This window comes from Frieseomelitta varia, unplaced genomic scaffold (genome assembly GCF_011392965.1).
Source record: "Frieseomelitta varia isolate USP_RPSP 00005682 unplaced genomic scaffold, Fvar_1.2 scaffold_212, whole genome shotgun sequence".
In the NCBI taxonomy this organism is placed as follows: Eukaryota; Metazoa; Arthropoda; class Insecta; order Hymenoptera; family Apidae; genus Frieseomelitta; species Frieseomelitta varia.
The window spans coordinates 360,890-376,038 of NW_025109884.1; the positions used below are offsets into that span (position 1 = coordinate 360,890).

At 37.6% G+C, this 15,149-nt stretch overlaps 1 protein-coding gene across 10 annotated transcripts in view; it reads right to left on the reverse strand.

Moving 5' to 3' along the window:
- Window positions 1–15,149, reverse strand: part of LOC122527152 — an 84,078-nt gene that overhangs the window by 16,175 nt on the left and 52,754 nt on the right. Inside the window, exon 1 of one of the 10 annotated variants that reach the window (XM_043651081.1) lies at window positions 430–450. The exons of the other annotated variants lie outside the window; for them this stretch is intronic. The gene's annotated coding sequence lies outside the window, so the exon portion shown is untranslated. Of the gene's footprint in view, window positions 1–429; window positions 451–15,149 lie in introns of those variants that run through there. 10 annotated transcript variants of the gene reach the window in all.

Here is a 15,149-nt window from a genome sequence, read left to right on the forward strand (position 1 = left end):
AAAAAAAGGGGAAAAATCCAAAAAAAAAAAAAAAAAAAAAAAAAGAACGAAAGGAAGAAAGAAGGAAATCGTTTTAAAGATTGGAATGATCAAGCTGTCGTCACGTGTTCGTGTTCTACCGAATTATTTGCGTAATAATAATTCCAGAAAGCAACATTCGCCAAACAACCAAGGGGCGAGGAGGAAGAGTTTCTTAACTTGCCCGCCTACTGCACACGAAACGAAAGCGCGCATTAAAACAGAACGTGACACAAATTCCCCCGATGACTTCCGCAAACACGGGGCCATACACTTTCATGTTCCCCGTGTATGGTCACGCAAGCTATTCAATGCCAACCGTTATCAATCGCGGCGGTGTTCAAAGCACGTTGTTATTAATCTCGATCAGAACACTTCACACGTATGTATGTATGTATGTATGTAATGTACCTTCGAAAAAAAAGGGAACCAGCGAAAAAACTGGTTCACGAATCGGCTGACAAATTGACAATCAGACTCGTTACGTGGGCTTTGAGAAATACTTTGAAAGTGAAATGTAACTTCGATGCTAAATAGCTGTGCTATCTCTTCAGATGGCCGTGAACGATAAAAGTTGCGCGGAAACCAAGTTGCCAGGAATTTGAACAACGTTCGAAGGCCTCCGTGCAGGCGAAATATGCTATGGCAATGTTTCGTCTTACAATCGAAGTGCACGGATCCATCACAATCTTTATATTTTTACAGTTTATATTTTATATCTGATACATGACGATTTTGACTAATTTAGTATTGTGGTATCTTTCGATATCACCTTGTTTTAGTGTTTTTAATTTTATCTCGACACCTCGAGATACTTTAGGATTTCGGTAACTCGATGCTCGATACTGAAAGCTAGAATTAGAGCACCGAGAGATAAAAAAAAAAAAAAAAAAAAAAAAAACGAACGTGTTAGCTATGTCGCAGAACAGAAAGTGAAAAACAGCCAGTCGAGAGCGTTAAACAGAGGCAATTAATACGAGCCGCTAAAAATGTTAATTTGTCAATGCTAATAACTTATGATACTCAAGTGACGCATATTCCGGAACGTGTATATAGTCTTCACTATATATAGTGACATTTGGAAGACGAAACTGGCGATAAAAAAAACAGGTAGAATCGTTTCCTACAATCTATCTCTTGTGTCGAATAAAGTAATCAGATCCTTTACAATTACCATTTATGGTCGCTACTGTACACTAGAGTACAGGAAGAACAGATGTTTCGTGCGATACTCGTCACACAACTTTTCTTCTCTTCGAGGTTAGTGCATAAATATAAAGTTTATTAGATTTCGTCATGAATTTCGTCTCAGAAATAAAGCTAGATTCACAACGAATAGCTAAGTTCTCGAATTTTGAATCGCTCTGTATATCGCGTCTTTTCGTTCTCCTGGGTGAAAAAGTTCCACTACGCTCGATTATTGCAATATACAGATTACGACGATACGTTAAACAGAAGATGAATAACCTAGAATCGTGAATGAACCTTATCTCCCAAGTCTCGGAGGAAAAATCGCGGTTTCATCAACAGTAAGTGATTTCGTAACAGTCTACACACTCGCACACCGTTGCGACATTCGCCAATTGAATGAACGTGACTGTTGCACACGTTGAAAGGGAAACCGGCTACTTAGAATCGTTTAAAATTCCATCACGACGTCCACTTTTTCGAATACGAGGCGCATAAAAACGTCAAACTGAACGAATCCTGCGTTCGAACACGTTTCCTAACCTCTTCCTAACCGCGTTCCACCTTCGACATTGCGAACGTGTCCGACACAGTCAATATAAGAAAACAATCGGCAGCGATCGAATCTACGTAAAAAACTGAATAAAAAAGGTGGAGTAAAATTTTCCTCCAGAAACCACGGTTTTCGAGGAAATCGAGCTTAAAATCTGTGGCGTACCACCTTTTCGTCAATGACGTCACGACAAGATGGCGCAACTTTTCAACTGGGAAACATAACCTAAAACCTCGTTCAAAAGAATGTATTTCCAGCCTTTTTGCATCGATTTTTTCACGAGGAATCGCTCGGTATGCTTCTAGTTTTTATTTACGAGCTCTATTCGATGGAATTTCGACAAGTTGACGGCTAAAGCCGCAGTAATTGTCCGCAGAATTTCGGTTTTCAGCGGGAAAGCATATACCGAGATCCACGCGCCTGCATTTCGGTATCAATCACTCGAGTCACGAATGGCCGATGATTACATCGAAGGAAACAGTACCGTTACATAATTCGGATCTCGAAAAGAAGGCCCCTTTTACGTAACCGGTTGCAAATGGCAAGCGCAGCCACAAGTTGTTAATTGCACGCATGTAACACGACCAGCCGAACCAGAGCGTACCAACTAATAAACTCGAGCCACCGTGAAACATTGATTCATCGCTGTTTACGTTGTTGATGAACTCAGCGATGTATTCCTTTCTGAAAGATAGATGTAAAATAATCTACAGCGATTGGATAAAGATTGTAACCTTGTTAAAAACACTGAGCCAAGTTTCGTCATTTAATGTTGGCAATGTTGCTCGTTATTAAATATTCAAGATTGTATTTTCAAATGATATGATATATAATTTTAATTGAGTTTCCTTTCAGATTTTTACACCCACTAACTTTTAGATTTTTAAATAATAATAATTAAATTTTCTTTTTGCTGACTTTTAGACTTTTAGAATAATAATTAATTATTAAATAACTGTACAACATTAAGATAATATTGAGTTTTCTGTTTACTAACTTTTTAGACTTTTAGTACAACAATTAATATTATAACATTAATGTTATATAATTATTGAACAAACGAAAAATTGTTCCCTCGCCGATTAATTATTTTCACATTCAGAGACTCAGAAAAACCGGACACCAATTTGCGCAGCAATTATCCACACGTATGAACACACACACGATCCGCGTGGTGGTATGCGAGGGAGAAATGAGCGATCGTTTATTCCTTTCATCGTGCCGGTTGAAACACACGACGAAGATGAAGAGAATGTACGGATAGCACAATGTATCCACTCTCAAATTAATAAATCTCTCTCGTCTGTCGAGGAATATCGCCACGTGCGGGTACACGTGACTGTCAGACGCGTCCCTGGAGCAATTCGTGATAGCGAGTTGCTCAATCGGTTCCCGGTGGCTGGCACGTTTTCCACCACGAGGTCCACCGCGATGAAAGAAGCACGGTAATGAGACGTGCAATGCGTGCCCTGGAGACGCTGGACCGCAGATTTAATTCAGCTCTTGCGACAGGGGAACTTGCACCAAGATGTCCGACTCCATTTCGATGAAGGCAGCAGAGCATTTGCGAAATCGGCATCCGATAGTCTGATTTATTTTGTTCTAATTGTCGAAACTACGGATTCTCGTGCATTCTGATTAATTCCTCTAAACTAGTAAATCTGTCGACTTACTTTTGGAAGTGATTTACTTACTATTAGTATTGTAGTATTTTAGTACTGTTTTGGTAACTTGAGACCATAGTATCCTAGTATTTTAGCACTGTTTTGGTAACTTGAGACCATAGTATCCTAGTATTTTAGCACGGTTTTGGTAACTTGAGACCTTAGTATCTTAGTATTTTAGCACTGTTTTGGTAACTTGAGACCTTTATATCCTAGTACTTGAGTAACTTGATATCCCAGTAACCTGATATTGTAGCAACTTTATACTTGATACTTAATAAAGCTCTAGTATCATAATTTGCCTGCAAAGTTAGTAAATCTGACCCTTTTCTTTAAATATAAAATATAAAAATGCATAAACTATAAAATACACAAACTAAAAATATAAAACACCCAAAATACACGATACAATCATTGTAATATTCAATAAGCAAAACGGAATTCTGTTTCTTTCAAGTGAATAATTTGCATAAACATACGTTCGATCCAACGATGACAATCGTCGAAACGAACGGAGATAATAATTTCCGGCGATCAAGCCAGTGTCATTTGTTCCGCGATAAAAAGAAGAAAGTTCGTCAATCACCGGCAGGATACCAGGATTTTTTTCTTCTTCTTCTTGTTTTTGTTTTAACAGGCCACACCGACTTCTTCGTTGCGATTTCGCGAAATAACGACGCGGCAAAACAAGTGATACTCGAGTTCTTCGTAGCGTGAATAAATCGTGGTGTTCCTCCGTGAGATATCTCTTTCTTTCTTTCTTTCTTTCTTTCTTTCTTTCTCTTTCTCTCTCTCTTACTGGTCGAGGCCACGGCCAAGGAAACGTAGAAAAAGATCGATATTTCCTGTGTTCGAGAGCCAACGAACCGAATCGCGGGGAACACCTTAAGGACGGCGTGTCTTCCTCATCTCGACGTTCGAGGACGGTATAATCTGTAATCTTCGAAGACGTTGATCGGCTCGATCACTCTTCCTGGTTCGTGCATGTAAACTTCTGCGAGAACGAAGCCGTTAGTAGAAATTTGAAGAGACACCAAAAATGGTAAAGGGCACGCCGACCGACTGTTCGTAGAAATTTTCGTTATTTCCAGTGACAGACAGAATCAGATTCACTTCAATTTCGAGCTCAAGTTTTATGCAATTTCACATTTTTCACAAACGAAATCGAACAAATGGAATTCATGTATTAAAAGTTACTATTATTGCTATATTACTACCACTATAAAAAACACAGTTATTAAAGATTATTGTTAAAAATATAATTAAAAAATTATATAAAAATTATATTATACATAATATTTAATTATTAATTATTTAAAAATTATATTATATTATAATAATAATAGTATAATATATAACATGTAATAATAATATCATAAAATTATATTATATTATAATAATATTAATAGTATGTATATAATATATAATATAATAATAATATTCAATTATTATATTATATAATACAATAATATTTTTATATTAATTATATAAAAATATTATTAAAAATTTACGTTCTATGCATCGTTTTTCCTTTAAAATTAGTCATCAATTCTATTCGTATAATTTAGTCTCGTTGATCTAACACTGTAAGACCAACACATCACATTGCATACACTGCGTTTGTACGATTTAATAAAAAAAAAAAAGAAAAGAAAAATCTCTTTCAGTTAAGGACAATGACCGTTCATTCTCTCAATGCTGACACGCCGGTCACATTGGCAAAATGGTCACGCACAATCGCTAGACAATGCGACACGCGTTCGACAGGCAGTCTGCCTCGCAGTCCAATGCACACGTAATGAAAATCCTAAATGAGGACCGCGAAAGAGGCCTCATTTCCCGACGGTGCGACGTGTGCTTCTTTTCAACGTACAATGAATACACGCATTATCGCTTAATTTTGCGTCCCCTTCCATCGGACCTCCAAGCAGCAACTTCTCACGCGGTTGCGTAAAACGAAACATTATATGTATCATGGCCTGTGTTCACGATCACTTATGCCGAAATGACATAATTTTCGAGAGAGACAGGATATACCATCGCAGCGTGGTATTTCTTCAATGGCGTTCGGCGAGTTAAATGAGAATTGAAGTGACGTTGAAAGGAACATTGAATAAATCTAGCGATCAACGTTGACACGATACGGAAAAATATACATGGTACAAAACCGATATCTTTTTAGAAATTTTCTAGTTAAATCGCCTTCTCTTATTTTTGCCACATTTAATCGTTCACTCTGCGTCGAGATAAATCGAGAAAATCTCGACGAAGTGATCAATCAATAGACCTTCTAATTTTGTTTTCATTCAGAAACTCGATTTTCGATCGTCGTTTCTACGTTGATTGGAAACTGTCAAGTCAAATAACTCCTTGCGCTGTAATGACGCACGTCGAGAATTGTTTCTCCCAAAATTGCAATATTTTCTCGGTTTTCAGTATACTGAAGTATGATCCAGGCAAAACAAATAAGAAATTTGTTACTTCTCAGTAATTTCTAGCCAGCGGTGTCACACCGACGAGTTCAAAAATGAAAAGAAAGCGACGAATTATTGTACACAATTTGGTCACTCGTTACGGTCCGCAATCCAGTTTGTCAGTGGCGGGTGGTTAAAAAACTCGTCCTGTGACACGTCTTGGTATAGATCCACTCATCTTAATCTTCTCACGATCAGTGATTGATTAATTAGTCTGCAAAGGATTTTGCATGCTCGCCGATGGAACTGGTGCGTATCCTTGAAAATTATGTAAGGAGGAATTATGAAGGAAGAGAGGGCGAAAGAGAGAGAGAGAGAGAGAGAGAGAGAGAGAGAGAGAGAGAGAGAGAAGAAAGAACAGGATGGCAGAGACGTTGTTCTTCCATAGTTGGAGACGTTCCTAAATTCCAACATCGCATCCCGTTATTTCTCCACCTGTCTGATCGCCTCGGCTGCGCGGTGGAACAAGTATTGACCACTTTCCAGTCTGTTTACCGCAGCGGTGGTCGCTGTGAATTATGAATGGAACGATCCAGCCAATTGTTCCCCTTGTGATGCTCTCTAAAACGCATTCCAAACACCAACACGCACCGCAAACAAAAATCTTTTACATACCAATTTCACCTGTTTTCAATGCGCCTTGGCGCCAGGTTACAAGTTCCTGCATTTGTACATATAGCAGATAACGTCCATTTATAAATATTCATGTAATAATGGCTCATCCCTCCCTCCTTCTCGAAACAATTTCTCTGCTGTAGGATTTTTCAACCGTCGCCAAGGTCTAATCGTTTCTTTTAAAGGGTAAAAGATCCTAGAAGGCGGCCATTTTATTCACCTTGGGAGAGCAATTTCCTAAATATAAGCGCAATACTTTCGACAGTCTCGAACATCGCAGTTTCTTACGATTTTCTAGTTTCGAGGATTAATTAACCGAGGCCGAGATGTAAAAATTTGAAGACGCCGGTAAAGTAATGATTGAAATTAAGCTTCGTTGTTGATTTTTTAAATGAAGTTCTCCAGGGCCGCCATCTTGTTTGCTACAAGAAACGATCATGTTTGTCCCAAGCTACAAGATACGACCAATTACTTCAATCTTCATTTTCAGAGGCAAACTCGTATCGACTTCTTTTTTTTTTTTTTTTTTATCTGAAGACAAAACACACACGTGCGAATGATCGTTTTTTCTATCGAATTGCACGCGCACCTGTATGGCTGCAAGAGACATGTACACGTCGGAGGAACGACGTCTATTGTTTCCATTGTGCCGCGAAACTCCGTGAGAATCCACGCACAATAACAGGATAACAATACATGTGCGGACACGTGTGTTGGAAAAAATAGCGCAGAGTCGTTCTAATTTCTACGAAGGAGAATGCCTGCATTTCGAACTGGAATGCACGAGATCAACAGGCTCAGTCCTTTCCAAATCGTTTTCCAATCTGTGATCAGAACTTCTGTGTTCCTTCGTGAGGGAAGAGATCGAAATTCTTTTTCACTTTTCAGCTTCTCAGCCCAACGACATTAAACAATTGTTTCCAACAATCTTTAAGACTCGTGTGATTTATGTTACATCGTGTATCCTTTAGATTGAGATTTGGATCCGATTGGTAGATCGACGATGCTCGACAAAAAAAGTTCGAAATTGTGAAAAGACGCAAGCTTTACAATATAGAAACGTCGCCTCGAAGAAATAACAATTATTCATCACGCCAAATATCTCTTTTTACTTCCCTTCTCTATAGTTTGTTTCAATATTATACGAATTCTATATATATCGTATGGAAGGCAGATCGCGACTCAACTTAAAATAATACAGGGTGGGCCGAAAGTTTCTTCCCGCCAATTTTTTTTCCTTTTTTTAACAGAACATCAAAATATAAGAAAAGAACTGATTCAAATGTGATATTTTCACCGTGTTTCTATTGAAAAAAATATAAATATATAATGAAAAGATTAAAATACGGAGTTATTTTGGTAGGAAGTGACTTTTGTTTCTCATCCTATGTTTCAATCGGTAAAATTTTACGATAACTGGTTAGCGTGGTGTCTCTTTCCCATCCTGATAAAGGAACGCGAGTTTCTCGAAAAAAAAAAAGAAAGAAAGAAAAACGAATCGCGACGATTCCCCTTGGTGTTTTCACTTGCGACACAGCAAATAAAACCGAATGTGGGCTAACGACCGAACGAGGGGCCACGACGAATGTAGGTTCTGCGACTTAGGATCGTCCACGGTTCGTTTAGAAACGAGTTTCGCGATATTCCATTTAGGAGGTCCTCTGTCGTGCGCACCGCGAATGAAATACCGGTTAAGTATTAAAGGAAATGCCCCAGATACCCAGCCCGGAAAGAGGCAGTGCACAACAAGGATCAACGTGCACTGAATGTTTAACTAAGTAAATTCTGCAATTATTCACGCGTGGATAAATCTGGCTCTGATTCGAGACGATCTCTCGTTCGGCCAACACCTTACAAGGCGTTATGAAACTTCTAATCTTGATCTGAAGATTCATAACGTAATTTCCATCCATTTATAATTCCTGTTCCTATTAGATTAAACGACAGAAGAAAAATTCAGACTGTAATATCCACAAAATGAACAATTATTTGGAGATTAAGAACGGATGATAACTTAAGACCTGTTGCAATTCCGCTTGCAGACAAGAAAGTTTTAGGTTAGGTTCAGGTTGGGCTCTTCTTCTTAGAAGTAAACATTAAATATTGATAACAGAAATTTTTAGATTAGGATATTTCTAGAAAATTACAGTCGACTTGTACGAAAACGAGATTTCTAAATAAATTTCGACCATATTAGGTTAGGTTATATTAGGTTAGGTTGGGTTCTTCTTCTTAGAAGTAAACATTAAATATTGATAACAGAAATTTTTAGATTAGGATATTTCTAGAAAATTACAGTCGACTTGTACGAAAACGAGATTTCTAAATAAATTTCGACCATATTAGGTTAGGTTATATTAGGTTAGGTTGGGTTCTTCTTAGAAGTAAACATTAAATATTGATAACAAAAATTTTTAGATTAGAATATTTCTAGAAAATTACAGTCGATTTGTACGAAAACGAGATTTCTAAATAAATTTCGACTAAATTTCATATTAGATTAGATTCAGGTTGGGCTCTTCGTCTTAGAAGTAAACATTAAATATTGATAATAAAAATTTTAAGATTAGAATATTTCTAGAAAATTACAGTTGATTTAGATGAAAACGAGATTTTTAAATAAATTGCGACGAATCATATTTCCCCAAAATCATCAAATATCTCAAAAATTAGAAAGGGGGATCGAGAGATTGCGATCTAAACAGAGTTACGTGAAAGTCGCCACATTTGTATTACTTGCCAATCAGCAGAATTCGATTTTCTATCAACCATAATTTTGTATTTTCTCTTCCCAAAGAGGAAAAAAAAAAAAAAAAAATCGATAGAAATACGTCTGAATGGGAAATAAATAGCGAAGTTTCACGTTCGAAGTTGCATCGATTTCGATAAGTACAACGGGTAAAATCCTTTCACTGGACGACTTAATAATTTCCTCGACGCGGCCAGGCACGAGAAATCGAGATCACATTGTCCGGAACGAGACGTATCGATCGAGGCGAATCGGTTGCAAAACTATCCCACTCGAGGAGAAAACACCATTTTCGCAGCGTTCCCAGAAGCTACTTTTTCTAATATCCGTTCCCCTCATTTTGTTCCTCCTCCTCCTTTTCCTATTATTCACCGATTCTCTTCTTTACTTTCCCGCAAATTGTCCCACCATTTGGCAAATTTGGAATCCCAACAAGACTCAAACGTCAACAAAATTACACTCGTTCGTCTTGCTTTTACACGCTAAGCGAGTTTCATTAACTCAAATTAAAACACCATTCTCTAATTGAACTTTGTGTTTGAAGCAACAACGACCAATCTACGTTTCGTCGTTTCATTAATTTAAATTGGAGGACCGTGTCCGATCGAATTTTACATTTGTAGCTTCCATTCGAATCGACGATAGTTAGCACTGTCCGATAATCTCGGCTACAGCGCCACTATAGATCACAATCTTGCGAACACGAATTAGAAGAACATATCCAATTAAATTTCAAATTCGAAATTTCCTGTTTAGCTCGGAGGGGACACGTTGGCTCGTCTTCAGACCGACTACAAAAATCGAAGGCTCGATGTGCTCGAAAGTTACAATGTTACTTGCGCCAAAAATTAATAACACAAAGTTATTGACGACCAAATTGCAGAAAGATAACCAGACACGTAGGATAATCTGTTGAATAACATCAGACAGGTTTCTGTCAGGCGAGGTGGCGTTTCATTTCGTTTCTTTTTTCTTTTTTTTTTTTTTTTTTTTTTAAATGAATTATCTCTTCCCTCATTTTCTCCTTGCAACTTCACTTTATTTTATTGCCCCTTAACGACGCTCGTTACCCGAATATTCCATGCTCCTCTTCACTCAACCGAGAGAGTTACATTCAATTCAATTCAGGAATAATTCGGATCGTCGTCTCGGCCACTGGGAATTTTAATTGCTCAATACGAGACAGAATCAGGACTGATAATAATAACTGTGTTGAAAAGTATATTCGAAATGACCGTATCGAATATACTAATTTCTGTTAATTACCGATGCGTAGGGACTTCTGTTAATTGCCAGTGTGTTTAAAACAGGCAAACATCTCGACTTCAGCGGGGTCGGATGAATCTCGTATTCCCCTCGCGACTTCTGCCTTTTATCTTCCATGCCCCTTTTCTGCGGCGGTTTTGTATGGAAATGTCCGCGCACGTGTGGGACCGGAGGTTCCACGGACGTGGACAGACAGACAGACAGACAGACAGCTAGACAGACGGACGAGGACACGAACCTGACCTCACCAAGAACGAGACGACACCGACTTTCGAGCGCTCGTAAAACAACACTGGCGACCTCGAGGTGAAGAAGCCTCTCCCCATCGGGTTCACCGAACTTTCTCTCTGTTGTTTCTTCCTCCTCTTTTCACTCGGGGGGAAAATTCATTTTGCTGGCAAACACACTTCTCTCGCGAAATTTGTTCCTGCATTTATACACACAGGCCGTTAACCTAAGAAATTAGAATGAGAAATTTTAACTTTTTCTTTTTAAATTGTATTATAACGTTTCAATACTCTATATCTAAGATAATATTACAACAACAATAATAATATTGCAATATTAATGATATACAATATAAATAATATTACAATATTGCAATTTTTTGCCTCAATTTTGGGAATTGAAAAGGAAGTATGTTAATAAAATTAACAAGAAATTAGGGACGAACACGCTAAACTTCAGCGCCCCAAATTAGACGATCGCCTAGTTCTCGCAAGTCGCGAGACAGTTTCAACTTCAAGAAGAATTAAGGTTTCGTGGAATTAAGGGAAATCCTCTTAATCGCATTGCGCAGTGGCCTGGCGTTATTTATTTTCGATTGAGGAGGGCTTCCATCCCAACAGTGGCCCATTTCTACCACGTATCTTCCCACCATTCGCTTTCTAACTCGCGATTCGTTATCGCGAATCGATTAGCGGTCTCTCGGTTGTTCAAGAGAAACTCTCCCCTGTTTATTGTAATAATCGATCTCGCGGTGAATTTCTCGCGACCACTATGTTTCGCTGGACACTATTATATTATATTATACACTATACTATACTATATTATATTATATCACTAATATACACTATACTATACTATCCTATATACTATATATATACTATATTATATTATATTATGTCACTACTATATACTACACTATACTATACTATATTATATTATATCACTAATATATACTACACTATACTATACTATATTATCACTAATATAATACTAACATTATATTATATTATATTAATTATATAAGCTATATTACTATATTATATTATTTTTTTTAGATAGTTTTTAATTATCTTGAAGATCGACGCCTTTAGCAATTACTGTAGTTGGACTCGATTAGAACTAGATCAGCCAATACTAGTTAAGGAAATCTCGAAATCTCAAAGTTGCATGGTCTGTATATTTCATTGGAGTCCAGAACTCTGGTTTTCGTCGTTCGATCATTCAGAACTACTGCTGAGAAAATCCACTCGTAATCCATCATAATTGGGACTAATAACGTTAGCCCTAAATGTAAATTGTGCTGTCATCTTTTCGTCAAATCATCCAGCCAGTAAGAGTGTACCTCAAAGACATTTTAACCAAGAGACCTCATTCACCTTGATAGATCAAGCGTTACCTAAACATAATTGATTGACACACAATTTCTGTGTAATTTAGTCACAATAATTTGTGTAAGGTAACATAAAAGGCGTGAAACTGTGGTTCTGCCCAAGGCGCCGAAATATCGTCAGCGTTATCTCTAACGACTAGATCCTCTTGATCCAACAGGTGAAACCGGTTTTGAGCAAGGCTACCGTCCTACAAAATTCTGTTAGAGATAAATTGACGGCTTTGGACTATTTTCTAACTCAATACTACCTTGATAACATGTATCACGTGAAGGTTCAACGTAAGACGCAATCTACAAATTACTACATTATGGCCCGCGTGACTGATAAGTTGGTACCATAATCGTGCCAGACACGTGCAAGTAATTAAGGTTGAAGACCGTGAATTGGTCCTTTTGTACTCTTCTTTTTTAAGTTATGTAACCTGTATGATGTACATGCCTCTTCTCTTGCTGTAATAATGAAGACTCGACGAGTGTTATGTTTCTTATAAACATGGCCAAACGTAATTTTTTGTTAATCTGTACGTTCTATAGAGAAAGTAAGCAGCGGTAAAGCAATGTTCTTCAATAGCGCCAGCAACATTAAAATGAAGATCCTGGCACACCTGTGGATTATTCCAACATCTTTTCGTTTCTTTTCTTTCTTGTAATATTCTATTGGTGAAACATTTGAAGTCGAATTGAATAAAAATCACCTCGGAACTCTCGCTTTGAGAGTCATCTACTGTTTTGTTTGTGATACCCAGACTGAACGTCGATGAAAGTTGTGACCCATAATTACCAGGTAAAAAATTTTCCAACAGGGATTTCTCAGGCAGCGTTCGTAGAGGAGGCCTCTTTTCGTTCTTTTCACCGTTCACGAACAAATTACATAACGCACGATTATGCAACAACAACGCGTAACTCCGAAGAAGACGCGATGCAGTTTGCCAACGCAACGCTGCCGGCTGTGATTCTCTTTTTGCGAGTCAAACCGTGTAATTGTAATCTCGATATATCCACGATACTTTTCGACGCTAATAGCCACCTGTGTGTAAATACTATCCGTTCGGAACAACATTTGACTCCGCTATTAGACCTCCTCTTTTTTCGGCGAACGGAATATATCTCAGATGTAAAAGATAAGAGTTTTTTCGTTGAAATACCAATGGATTTCTGAATTTTCGAACTTTCAAGAATTTCTCAACTTCCTTTAAGAGTCTTCAAATTTCCAAATTTTCACAGACTGGCACATCTCAAAATATACAGAATTTTCAGACCTTTAAATTTCCTCTTAAAATTCTTCGGTCCTTCAAAGCGCGGAGATTCCAATTTTGCAGACTTCCAAACTCTCAAACTTTCAAATTTCCAGAGTTTCGAACTTTCAAATTTACGGAATTTCTTTGCGGGTAAATTATCAAAGTTGAATTTCCCTCTTCCGAGAGCCGCCATCTTGAAATACACGTACTGTATTAGCTTATCGCAATGTAGACTCTATTTTGAAAACTATTTTGATTATTTCTCAATAAAGAAGTATTTACCAACTTATGATATTCCACTCACAATCGATTGTTAAACAAAATATATCCCTGTTAACCTCTTGCGTTGGAATGACGTGCCACGCAAGTTGAGAATTTTTTATTCCAAATTGCAACATTTTCTCAATTTCAAGCATATTTAAATGTAACCCAAGCAAGACAAATGATAAGTTTATTGTTTCTCAATAATTTCTATCCAGTGATATCACACCGACGAGTTCAAAAGAAAAGGAAATCGACGAATTATTGTATACGGCCTCGGTCACTCGTTATGGTCCGCAATCAGTTGCCAGCGCAAGGCGGTTAAACTAAATTTCCCAACTTGAAATAGGAACTTGCTTACGAAACGAACTCTTCCTCACAATTAATAGCTCGGAATAACCAGGAATCAATTCTTAATCGTCGCTCATACTACCAACATTAAAATTGCCTTTTCGTCGAGGACGAGGCACGCATTTTCGACCGTAATGACCGACCGATAGATTAATCGTTCCAATAACATCCGACGCGATCTGGTTTGCCGAGCATCGGGGAAAACTTTCTTGCAGGAAAGAAACGTAAAGAATTGGCCATCGTTGCATGAAATACATAGCAAGCATTCGCGAAGCAACTTGTTGAAGCATGTAAGTCCGTGTAATCGCCGCTTCTCGTGACGTAAGGGGACGTAATTTTCGTCCGAATAACGGTGTTTAATTTAATGACGGCATTATGGTTGATACGCATGGCGCTCAACATTGATTCGCCTGACTTTTTCTCTCTATTAGGCCTCGAACACTTTTAGACAGTCAATTATTCTCCTGTAATTTCCACGATTTTGTGGGAATTGCAGAATTTTCATTTGCTATAACGTAGAAGAACGTAATCGGGCAATTTTGACTAATATCATGCGACACGTGTAACACTTTGTAGTAGATCACATTATGCAACAATCATCTTTGATTTTATTTACACGATATGTGCAATGCGTGGTACATCAACACTAGAACCACCGAGGACTAAAGTATAAAAATCAGTCAATTGAGATTAGATATATTTTACAAAAACCACTCGAATTTCTAAAAAATGTAACATTGTAAATCCACTCTAAAAAAAAAACTCTACTTTAAAAAATTATAAATTGGTCGTTTTGACCGCTTTGGTAGTTCTAAATTATTAATTACTTAAGATCATGTCGTTTGGTTTGCTGATTTACGTTCATTTATCCCAGTTCAAATATTTTTTTAAATATTTGAAACTCCCAATCCTACCAGGGTTCTCGAATGTTAAATTGTTTCTCACTTGTTGAAACTGTCAAGTAACATAATTTGCAAATTTTCTAGTCACCCGTTCTCGGTGTAATAATTCCTTGGCATACATCTTAGCCGTCTCATCCGTAAAAAATAAGTCGAATGTAACTCGCCTCTGAAGTATAACAACGTTCCGCTCGGTCTCCCCGAAACGAAAGTAACAGAGAACATCCAATGGAAAATAAAATGTATATCGTCGTG